This window comes from Mustela nigripes, chromosome 13 (genome assembly GCF_022355385.1).
Source record: "Mustela nigripes isolate SB6536 chromosome 13, MUSNIG.SB6536, whole genome shotgun sequence".
Classification (NCBI taxonomy): Eukaryota; Metazoa; Chordata; class Mammalia; order Carnivora; family Mustelidae; genus Mustela; species Mustela nigripes.
In genome coordinates, this window is record NC_081569.1 from 11,309,642 (window position 1) to 11,321,376 (window position 11,735).

Sequence of the window (11,735 nt, forward strand, 5' to 3'; positions counted from 1 at the left end):
ATAATACTCCTTCACAGTGACCTCTGGGCTAGTGTTTGACCAAAATCAACAGGGCACCATCATCTAGGTGAGTTGACACATGGAACTAACCTTCAAACTAATCTTCCCATTGGATTGATTTCTTTCTCAGTCTGTGCTTCTATGACCCTATAAGCTTATTTGTGAGTGCACAGTCTACTAGAATTTATTAAACCTATTATAAGATTTTGATTGTATTCATTTGTGAATACAATCATTGCCAGAATGTTTCTATCGCTGGTTCTCTGGCTATACAGATGTTCTGCTCTAAAAGTTGGATTAATTTAATCCCATTCTAGGAATTAGGAATACATTATGTCTAGCTTTGACAATATGGTTATTAGAGAGTTTCAGATCTAGTAGGACATGTGATAAGAGGAACGGTTGGATGCGTTTTTGTACACATTGTCTGGAGGTGGCATGGAGGCTCTGGATAAAACATCAGCTCTGCCCCTTAATAGTCTTTTTTTTTTTTTTAATTTTTTTAAAAGATTTTATTTATTTATTTTACAGAGAGAGATCACAAGCAGGCAGAGAAGCAGGCAGAGAGAGAGAGAGAGGGAAGCAGGCTCCCTGCTGAGCAGAGAGACCCATGCGGGACTCGATCCCAGGACCCTGAGATCACGACCCGAGCTGAAGGCAGCGGCTTAACCCACTGAGCCACCCAGGTGCCCCCCCCCTTTTTCTTTTTTTTAAAGATTTTATTTTTATGTTTGAGATAGAGAGTGAGAGAAAGCATGAGCAGAGAGAGCAGCAAACTCCCTGCTGAGCAGGGAGCCCAGTATAGGACTTGATCTCAGGACCCTAAGATCATAACGTGAACTGAAGGCAGCTGCTTAACTAACTGAGCCACCCAGGTGCCCTACACCTTAATAGTCTTGAAGGAACAAAGCAAGATGTGGGAAAGGGAGGCTAGAGGCATTAGTTGGCTGGGATGCCACCAATTCAAAGGAATATGGAGCCAGATGCGATTACCTGTAATGGCGACCACGCAGGTCCCGGGCAGGTGAGAGGTGGGAGCTCTACCATCCTGGTAATGGGAATGGAATTAAGGACATAGCTGCTGCCAAGCTGGTAATAGAGACTAGCTTACGCAGAAGGATTGCAGTTGAGTGAGACAAAGGACTCTGCCACCAGCACTGGCAGTGGGGTAAGGAGATCCTGCTTACATGTGCTTGTGTGAGCAGAAAAAGTGAAGCTGGGCCTGCTTCTCTCTCAGGCTATTCAATAGGACAGGCCAGCCCCTGGTGTCCCGGAGACACAATCCTGGGAGTAAGAACAGTCACAATCACCCTCCTAAGAAATGCAGAATCTGAGGTCAGAGTGGTTAGGTCTCTTGCACAATGCCATGTGGTTATCTGTTAAGATAAATGTATTCATATGTGTTATTGCTTGAATTGCATCCATCACCCCCTAAATTCATGTGTCAAAATCTTAACCCCTGGTATCTTAGAATGAGGCCTTATTTGGAAATAGTGTCATTGCAGATGTCATTAGTTAAGATGACGTCCTCCTGGAGTAGAGTGGGCCGCTAGTCACACATGACTGTTGTCCTTGTAAAAAGGGAAAACTGGGACACAGGCCTTGCACACAGGGAGAACACCATGTGAAGACGATGCAGAGATTGAACGACGCTTCCGTAAGCCAAGACTCAGCAAAGATTGCCAGCAACCCTCAGAAGAGAGGGGAGACACATGGAACAGATTTTTCTAACAGTCCTTAAAAAGAGCCAACCCACTGACATCTTGATCTTGAAATTCAAAACCATGACAGCATAAATTTCTGTTGTCAAGCCATTCAGTTGGTGGCAATTTGTTACAGCAGCCCAAGGAAACTAATACAATATGAAAACATCTATTGCTCTTTTTGTTTGTTTTTAATGAAAAAAATCTTGGAAATTGATTCAATTTCTTATTTTAAGTAAGAACAAGTTTTGCAGAAGTTCTTGTAATTTAACAAAAATGGTGGCACGGGACGCCTGGGTGGCTCAGTTGGTTAAGCAGCTGCCTTCGGCTCAGGTCATGATCCCAGCGTCCTAGGATCGAGTCCCGTATCGGGCTCCTTGCTCCGCAGGGAGCCTGCTTCTCCGTCTGACTGCCTTCCACTCTGTCTGCCTGTGCTCGCTCTCACTCACTCTGACAAATAAATAAAAACCTTTAAAAAAAAAAATGGTGGCACGAAAATTGGAAGCCGAGTATATATGTATCCTGTAAAGAAACCAAAAAGAAACCAAAAGATTTCTCGATGAGATACTCTGAAGGTGAACATTATTTTCCATTTATCCATTCACAGGTGAAGATGTTTCAACTCCCCACAGAAATTTTGAGAATCACTGTTCAGAATCACAATCTAGGATTATTCAGAAGGTTCAGAGACTTTCTCTGTAAGGGGAGAACATTCATCCTCAGACTAAATTATATTTGTTTGCTTTTTATTTTCCTGAGCACTTTTTTTTTTTTTTAAGGTTTTATTTATTTGACAGAGAGAGAGATTACAAGTAGACAGGCAGGCAGAGAGAGAGCAGGTTCCCTGCAGAGCAGAGAGCCCAATGCGGGGCTTGATCCCAGGACCCTGAGATCATGACCTGAGGCTTTAACCCAGTGAGCCACCCAGGCCCCCCCCCCCCAACCCCGAGCACATTTTTAAAAAACAGCAATTTTAAAACTTACACTGAAATTTCATTTGAATGAGCTGAGAGGTTGGTTTCTTTTACTGAAACACAGTTGACGTACAATATTATATTGGTTTCAGATGTGCAACATAGTGATTCAACATTTATATACATTATGAAGGGATCATCACAGTAACTCTAGCTACCATCTGTTACCATACAAATTCGTTACATATTATGGACTATATCCTTCTATGCTATACATTGTATCCCTGGGTCTTAATTATTTTGTAACTGAAAGTTTGTACCTTTTAATCCACTGTCCTTATTTTGCCAGTCCCACAACACCTTCGCCCGGCAACCATCATATTGTTTTCCACATCTACGAGTCTACTTCTGTTTTTGCTTTTGTTTTTTTTGAGAGAGAGAGAGATTGAGCGAGTGAGGAGCAGGGAGGGGTGGAGAGAGAAAATCTCAAGCCTATTTGGCACTGAGTAAGGAGCCCGATGTGAGGCTTATCCCACAACCCTGAGATCATTACTTGAGCCAAAATCAAGAGTCAGAAACTTAACTGACTAAGCCAAGCAGACACCCCATTTTTGTTTTGTTTTGTTTTTTAGATTCCACATATAAGTGAAATCAGATGGTATTTGTCTTTCTCCATCTGACTTATTTCACTTGATTCATCCAGATTGTCACAAATGGCAAATTTTCATTCTTTTTTATGATCTCTATCCATTCATTCATTGATGGACGCTTAGGTTCTTTCCCTATCTTGACTATGGTAAATAATAGTGCCCTGGCTGGCTCAGTTGATGGAGCACTTGACTCTTGATCTTGGAGGTAGAGAGTTCAAGCCCCACATGGGGTATAGAAATGACTTAGGAATAAAATATTAAAAAATAATAATGCTGCAATGAACATGGGGGTGTCCATATCTTTTAAAAGTAGTGGTTTTATTTTCTTTGGGTAAATACCCAGAACTGGAGTGCTGGATCATATCCGTGGTCCCATTTATAACTTTTTCAGGCAACTCCATGCTGTTTTCCACAGTGCTGCACTGATTTACATTCCCATCAACAGTGCACAAGGGTTCCTTTTTCTCCACATCCGTACCAACACTTGTTATATTTTGTCTTTTTTTTTTTTGAAGATTTTATTTATTTATTTGACATAGAGAGAGGAGAGGAAACACAAGCAGAAGAGTGGGAAAGGAAGAAGCAGGCTCCCTGCTGAGCAGAGAGTCTGATGGGAGGCTCGATCCCAGGACCCTGGGATCCTGACCTGAGCTGAAGGCAGTCGCTTAACCAATTGAGCCACCCAGGTGACCCTTTTTTGTCTTTTTGTATAGCCACCTCTTGACGAGGTGATACCTTGTTGTGGTTTTGATTTGTGGGGACATTCATTTGAGTGAAATTACTTTTTTTTTAAGCATGCTGTTTCACAGATTGAAAGAATAATTAATTATCTTTCCATAGGTTCGGCAGCAGCAGCAACTATCCAAGAGAAAGTTTTCCCCTAGATCCCTGGAGCGAGAGATCTTTAAAGTCTTCTGTCATTCCACAGAATAATACAAAAGATGCAAAACTGATAGAAATGCAAACACAGAACTAGAAGGAAGAGTTTTTTGGTGAAATCTATTGATGGAGAAACTCAAGTAACAAGTAAAGATGGAGGCCTGGCTGGCTAGGTCAGTTAAGCGTCTGCCTTCAGCTCAGGTCCTGCCTCGGGCTTCTTGCTCAGCGGGGAGCCTCCCTTTCCCGCTGCCTGCTGCTACCCCTTCTTGTGTGGGCTCTCTCTCTCTGGCAAATAAATAAATAATATCTCCTAAAAAAATAAAGGAAGTCCTGTTTTGGAGATTTTTGGAGCTGTTTTGTCTGTTTGTTTGGGTTTTTGGGTTTTGTTGTTGCTATTGTTGAAAAAAGCAAAGGGTCATAAGTAGTCAATCACATTTACAATATGTAAACCAAAGGTAATTTGAACCATTCAGAGCTACTTTGGAAGTTTTTTTTTTTTTTTTAAAGATTTTATTTATTTATTTGACAGAGAGAAATCACAAGTAGATGGAGAGGCAGGCAGAGAGAGAGAGGAGGAAGCAGGCTCGCTGCTGAGCAGAGAGCCCGATGCAGGACTCGACCCCAGGACCCTGAGATCATGACCTGAGCCGGAGGCAGCGGCTTAACCCACTGAGCCACCCAGGTGCCCCTACTTTGGAAGTTTTAACCTATTCTGTTGTCCTATAAAATCCAAGGGAGGACTTTGGGCTTGAGCACTGTTTAGGGGCCAGAAATGAAAAGTCACTTTGTTTGGTTATTTACTTTTTCATCTGAAAATGGAATACCATTACTGACAATCTTGCAGAAAGAGCAGGAAGAAAAATATTTGGAGAGTATTTCCAAGCTAATGCATACCTTTTAAAATTATTATCTAATTAGATAAGCTACGTGTTGTTTTAATGCATTTTTCAAAAAAGTAATTTCTGTTGCAAATATTTTCTTCATAGAATAATTACATTCCGGGCTCCACATCATTTTGGTTGTTATCACTAAAGATGACTGCTAACCTGAAAATGCTTGGATGATGAGAAAAATGCCACCAAATTGACGTATGTTATATCCCTGAAAAGGAGTGGCCATTGACTCGCATGTGTTGGAATTCAAAAGCATCCAAAATACTCTGAAAAATCAGGAAACTGAAGAAATAGAGGGGAAAAATATGTAAAAGATGATAGCAAGCAACAGAGTCAGAAGACGGACCAGGTTTTCCACCACTTGTCCTAGTGCTGTGCCCAAACACAAGTCAGCCGGCAAAGTTACTAAAATGGCATTATCTTACAATTTCCTAGTGTTGTGGGTCCCCGAGACTTCCCCAAGCTTCGAAAATTTGCTAGGAGGACTCGTAGAACCCAGAATATAGTTGTATTCACAGCTCTAGTTTATCACAGCAAAAGGTTGCAAAACAAAATCAGCAGAGAGGAAAGGCTCTGAACTTGGCTCAGACCCCACTTCACAAACAGGGCTGGTATCGTGGAGAGAAATCATGTCTACACGGGTTTGTTTTGTTTTGTTTCGGCTCTACCCTCTGTGTTGACTTGGCTCCATCTCTTTCAAGGCCAAACTGCAGAAACATCACCTCTGTTCCACCGCCCACATCTCTTCTTCCCTCTCCTCCCCCAGCAACAATACCTGAGTCTCATAGCTTGGAAGACACACCACAGCACGGTCTAAGGACTTAATGTATTTACGTGACTAATCCTCAAAGCAACCCAATGAGGTGGGTGTTATTACCTCCATTTTTTTTTTATTACCTCCATTTTTTTTTTCAGATTTTATTTATTTGTTTGACACAGAAGGAGAGAGAGAGTGAGAGAGGGAACACAAGCAGCAGGAGTGGGAGAGGGAGAAGCAGGCTTCCCACCGAGCAGGGAGCCCAATGTGGGGCTCGATCCCAAGACCCTGGGATCATGACCTAAGCTGAAGGCAGATGCTTAACCACCCAGGTGCCCCTATTACCTCCATTTTAAAAAAGAGAGGATAGGGCACAGAGGATTAAGCAGCCTTTTGAGGCCTTACAGCTAATAAGCGGCACAGCCTTAATTCTGGCTCCAGACCCAACTCTCAGCTCCTGTATGACACTGCCTCTAAGAATTAACATACCCTGGGGTGCACACAGTCAGGCCATCGTGGCGCTACCAAACCCAGAGAACAACAGGAACGCTAGAGAATCAAAGCCAGCCCTCTGTTAACTGCAACTCTCTCCTTACAGTCATTTCCAAGTCTCCCAAACAGCCTTGACTAATGTTCTCAACAGTGACCAAACAAGCCACAAAATCCTGAAGTGCTTCATGAACTCTTAAAGAGCAGGTAGAACAATGTGAATGGATTTGTGACTGAACTGTATATTTAAAAATGATTAAGGTGTTAAATCTTATATGTAGTTTGCCACAATTTTTATCTATCTATCTATATCTATTTTTTAAGATTTCACTTATTTATTTGTCAGAGAGAGCACAAGCAGGGGGAGCAGCAGGCAGAGGGAGAAGCAGGCTCCCCACTGAGCAGAGAGTCCGATAGGGGACTCTATTCTAGGACCTTGGGATCACGACCTAATCCAAGGGCAGACACTTAATGGACTGAGCAGGCGTCCCTTACTACAACTTTTAAAAACCAGACATAATTTCATGCAAATCACTTCTGGCATATATGCTAGCATGTCACGGATACCCCTTCCTTGTGCATCTAAGTAACTTTGGGGAAAGATGGTTTAGTTTGCTTGACTCTCCATGCTGAACTTGGGAGCTCACAGATCAAGCTGTATTTGCTAATCCCTGCTCAAAGTGCAAGCCTGCAGATAAACTATTGTTAATTATTATTCCTTTTCGTGTTTGTCACACAATACTGTTTTAAAAAGTGTTCTTTTCCTACGTTATCTCATCAGACAGTCGGTTGTAGTGAATTGCCCTGCAAAGAAAATGTAGCAGATATAATCATCTATATTGTATGGCAGAGGAAGTGGGGGGGGGGGTGAGGCCGGGGAAGCCCAGATCTTGAAGCTTGTAAATGGCCAAGTTGAGGTCAGAACCAAAGCCTTTTGGTTACCACCATCCCTTTTCCCCAATTCTCTAATCCCAGGAAGGCTGGGATGAGGGGAGCCAAGTGAGGCACTTGCCTGGGGCACAAAATTTAAGAGGCACCAATCAAGACAAATTATGGTGTAAGGTAGTATTTTTAATTTTAAGCTAAAATTAATGTTATAATAGTCCCAATGGACAAAATACTGAAATTGTAAATGCAGACCTGCTGTTTGTTTATTTTACAATCCTGCATTATTGTGCAATGGGAACAGTTGTTTCCCATCAGCCTGAGATGTTCCCAGACCCACAAGGCCATCTCCTCCTTGCCAGGTGGTGGTTATGAGGGTGGCCAAGGGGTGCAGACAAGTGGGTGAAGCAGGGTTCTCTAGAGAATCATGATCTTTTATTGTAGAGGAGGTTCAGAACCTGCCTGGGGTCAGATAACCAGAGAGAATGGTTAAGTTCAGGTTGGATCCCAAAGTTCATGGTGCCAGGGATCCTGCTGGGTTGCTTGCTGTTAGGTTGCCTCTATCCACTCTGCCTTCCTAGAGCCTACAAGTAACAAGGAGAAAACACCAATAAAGGAGTCACTCTACTGCACACTGAAAATTATAAGAGCCTAAGTGAAGTCCCAAGGGGTGCCCAGGATGGAGATACTTATGGTTGGCCCATCAGGGGCGATTGTGTAACATGCCAGCCATTCCAGAGATTCTATCCGAGTGCCAGGGGCAAAGATCTATTTTTTACCACCCACACACAGGGTGTGTCCTACTTTGAAGGAACTCTAATAAATGGAAACCTATATTTACATTAAAAGTACATTCAGCTGTGATTATTTACTTTGTCTAAATCCTGTCAAAGCCCATTCAATATCAAGTTCTCCTAATCTATTAAGTGGAATTTGATTGTGTGGCTGATGGGTATTTTGCCAACCTGTTGGGCAATTTTACCGTAGCAAATCTTCAATCAGCTGTTTTTTTTTTTTTTTTTAAAGATTTTATTTATTTATTTGAGAGAGAGACAGTGAGAGAGAACATGAGCGAGGAGAAGGTCAGAGGGAGAAGCAGACTCCCCATGGAGCTGGGAGCCCGATGTGGGACTCGATCCCGGGACTCCAGGATCATGACCCGAGCCGAAGGCAGTCGTCCAACCAACTGAGCCACCCAGGCGCCCCAATCAGCTGTTTTTTGAGCATCTACAATTGTGCCGTGATAAACAAATGAAAGTCGAAGTCAAGGTCTCTACCTCCGGTAAAGCCACACAGTAGTCTACTTAGGGAGATAGGATCCCTATACCCACATAGACAAATATTAACTCGTGATAAGAGCCACCTGAATATTGAATAGCATAGCCATTAACTCATAAAAATTCCAAGGAGGAAGCAATCACTTTGTTTTCTGGATTTTTTTTTTCTTTCTTTCTTTCTTTCTTTTTTTTTCTTCCAGGGGAAGAGAGAGAGGACAGTTGGTATGAATGGATTCTGCAGGACGGGTACCTAGTAGGAAATATGTGCAGCATGTATTTGAGGGCTGTAGGGAAGGCTGCGCAAAGGGGGGGGGGCTGCCAGGTGCCGGAGAAGATCACACGACAGTGACACCATCCATCCTGCTGAGTAGCAGCTGTATTAAACTGGCAAAACACCAATCCGAGACCTGAAAGTGGCCTTCGGGCAGAGAGTTACAAGCAGATGAGACATTCTAGGGAGCCCATCAAGACCAGTGTCATTAAGCCCAACCAGAAAGATGACTGAGAAAGAAATGGTTGAAGCAGGTGGAAGAAAGCAAGGAGCGACAGTATCAGAGAGAACTGGGTCCCAAGAGCTCCACGAGGTGAGCAGCCACTGTGAGGTGCAAGACAGAGGTCAAGGAGAGAACCATTGGAGGGGGATGGTCATATTTTTAGGGAAGGGATTTCCTGTTGGCATAGCTTCACAAGGACTGTACCAGTATGACGCTGAGCATGACCTTGATTCGGCAAACTTTTCTTCTGTTTCTCCAGCTAAGGCAGCAGAAGGGATGACTTACTATGTACATGTCACATTCAGCCATAACTGAGAACAGAAGTTGTCCAGAATGGCACAGGTCCAGGGGGGAAGGGCCAGAAGGGACTGTTTTGGTTCCTCTTTTGGTCTGAGCGAGGTGGGTCTCTCACCAGGTCCCTGAGATCTGGTGGCAATGGATGTTTTAGACCCATTAGACAGGTTCTAGAAGTAGGCATGCGCCCAACAATTGGCACTGGTGTCCCTCACCTCTGGCTTTCCTTGTTTCTGCTCCTGGGGCCTCTGTGGGTGCACAAGCTAGTGGTTTACTTGGCCCTCTACCTTGTCCTCTGTTCTTTTCACCTTGCCTACACATTTGCTCCTTTCTCGACTTGGCTTTCGTGGTGTGGAAGTTCCTAAGATGACCCTAAGGCCAAGAGCTTTGAGCCAACAGGTAAAATGTGATCTAATACAATTTACTTCATCCTAATAGTATGTTCCATATAATAAAATCTGGAATATCCTTGGAAGGATACCTAGGAAACTAGTTACATGAACTATTTTCCTAAGGGGTACTGGGTAGATGGGAACAGAGATGGAGGAACTTTTCACATTCTACCCTTTTGGACTCTTCGAACTTTGAATGAGGTGTTAACTATTTAAAAAACTAAAAATTAAAAAAAAAAGAAGAAGAAGAAGAAGAAGGGCCGCCAGGGTGGCTCAGGTCATGATCTCAGGGTCCTGGGATCGAGCCCCAATTTGGACTCCTGCTCAGCAGAGAGCCTGCTTCCTCCTCTCTCTCTGCCTGTCTCTCTGCCTACTTGTGATCTCTGTCTGTCAAATAAATAAATAAAATATTAAAAATAAATAAATAAAGGACTAGGACATGTGTGCTGAAAAAATAAAGGAATGAAATAGAAACAAATGTTTAAAGGGTACAATCTTCATAGGACATTCCATCAAAAAATAAGCAAACAAGCAAACCCTTCTGTCATTTTAAACGAATAGCCTTCTTCAGGTAAAGTTGACACACATAACCCGTACCTGTTTAAGTTGCATAATTTGATGAGTTTTGACATGCATTTCCACCTGTGAAGCCATCAGCATAATAAAGATAATGAACATATTCACTACCTCATGTCCTTTACATTCCTTCCTCCTCCTCTCCCCACCTTGTCTCCCATCCTCAGGTCACCAAAGCACCAGTCTGCTTTTTACTCGTTTGAATTTTCTCAATGTTTACATAAATGGAATTATATAGTTTTTTTGTTTGTTTGTTTTTTGGGTTTTTTTTTTGGGGGGGGGGGTCTGGTTTCTTTCACTCAAGCAAAGTCATTTTATTTTATGATTTTATTTTTAAGTAATCTCTACACCCAATGTGGGGCTTGAACTCACAACCCCAAGATCAAGAGTCACATGCTGTACCGACTGAGCTAGTCAGGTGCCCCAGGTGACATTATTCTTGACATTCATCCACATTGCATGTATCAGTAGTTCATTCATTAAAAGTTGTTGAGTAGAGGGGGTGCCTGGGTGGCTCAGTGGGTTAAGCCTCTGCCTTCGGCTCAGGTCATGATCTCAGGATCCTGGGATCAAGCCCCGCAGCATCGGGCTCTCTGCTCAGCAGGGAGCCTGCTTCCTCCTCTCTCTCTGCCTATCTCTCTGCCTACTTGTGATCTCCGTCTGTCAAATCAATAAATAAAATCTTAAAAAAAAAAAAAAAGTTGTTGAGTAGGGATGCCTGAGTGGCTCAGTCAGTACAGTGTCTGCCTTCAGCTCAGGTCATGATCCCAGGGGCCCAGGGTCCCAGGAACAAGTCCCACATTCAGCTCTTTGCTCAGCAGGGAGCCTGCTTCTCCCTCTGCCTGCTGCTCCCCCTTGCTTGTGCATGATCTCTCTCTCTCTCTGACAAATAAATAAAATCCTTAAAAAACAAACAAACAAACAAACAAAGGTCATTTCATAGATATTCCATTTGAATAAATACCTAGGAGTAGGGTCATATGCTAAGTATATTAAGACTTAAAGAGAAACTCTTTTGAAGTGGCTGTACCATTTTACATTTTCACCAACAAAATGTGAATGACTGTTCTAGTTGCTCCATATCCTTGCCGCCTGGCAGGGACTTTTTAATTCTCATCTTTCTATTGTGTGTGTAGTGGTATCTTGTTTTGCTTTTAATTTGGATTTCCATAATCACTAAGGATACTGAGGATGTTTTCATGTGTTTATTGGCCATCTGTATATCCTCCTCAATGAACTGTCTCTTCAAATATTAGACCTGATTAAAAAAATTCTGTTGTTGGGGCACCTGGGGGACTCAGTTGGCTAAGTGCCTGCTTTTGGCTCAGTTCATGAGCCCAGGGTCCTGGGATCAAGTCCCAAGACAGGCTCCCTTCTCAGTGGGGAGTCTGCTTCTCCCTCTTCCCTTCCCCACTGTTCATGGTTTCTCTCTCTCTCTCAAATAAATAAAATCTTTAAAAGATTGTGTTGTGATTATTGAATATGGAGAGCTCTTTATGTATTCTGAATACAAGACCCATCACATACATGAT